At 85.7% G+C, this 497-nt stretch overlaps 1 protein-coding gene across 2 annotated transcripts in view; it reads right to left on the bottom strand.

The window, feature by feature from the left end:
• The window catches only part of INTS13 (integrator complex subunit 13), a 16,010-nt gene extending 15,901 nt beyond the window's left edge, over positions 1 to 109 (bottom strand). Inside the window, exon 1 of one of the 2 annotated variants that reach the window (XM_027898531.1) lies at positions 21 to 109. The gene's annotated coding sequence lies outside the window, so the exon portion shown is untranslated. The remainder of the gene's footprint in view (positions 1 to 20) is intronic. The other variant, XM_027898532.1, reaches the window with a different exon arrangement.
• Positions 110 to 497: the final 388 nt, after the last annotated feature.

The following is a 497-nucleotide window of genomic DNA, read 5'->3' as shown; positions in this document are numbered from 1 at the left end:
GGTTCGTGCCCGCTGCTCACCTGGGCCGGCTCCTCCTGTGGTGCAGCAGCCCCGCTCCCGCTCCCCGGCGCGCCCGGGCGCGGCCGCGGCCCCGCTCGGCGGAGGAGGAGGCGGAGGAGGGACGAGCCCCGCGGGCCGCCCTAGACAGGGCCGGGCGCGGGCGCCTCCGGCCGGGCGCCCTCCATGCGGCGGAGCCCTGCTCGCCCTGCGCGGGCGGCTCGGCGGGGCCCGCGGGGCCCGGCTCGGCTCGGCGCGCCCGGCGCCCGCGGGGGAGGCAGAGGCGGCCGGAGCCCCCCCCGCTCCGCCCACCCCGCAGCCCGCGGGGGCCCCGCGCGGCCACCGGCGCCGCCGGCACCGCGGCTCCGCCGGCGGCAGCGCCCGCGCTGGGCTGGGCCGGGCCGGGCTGGGCCGAGGGTCACTCGCCCGACATGCCGAGGCCGCGCCCGGCCCCGCTCCCCGCGCCGCTCCCGCTCCTCGTGCCGGTGCCGATCCCGATC

This window comes from Empidonax traillii, unplaced genomic scaffold, assembly GCF_003031625.1.
Source record: "Empidonax traillii isolate 1590-97213 ecotype Southwest subspecies unplaced genomic scaffold, ASM303162v1 scaffold601:size890739, whole genome shotgun sequence".
NCBI lineage: Eukaryota > Metazoa > Chordata > Aves > Passeriformes > Tyrannidae > Empidonax > Empidonax traillii.
This window is presented reverse-complemented; position numbering and strand designations above follow the sequence as displayed.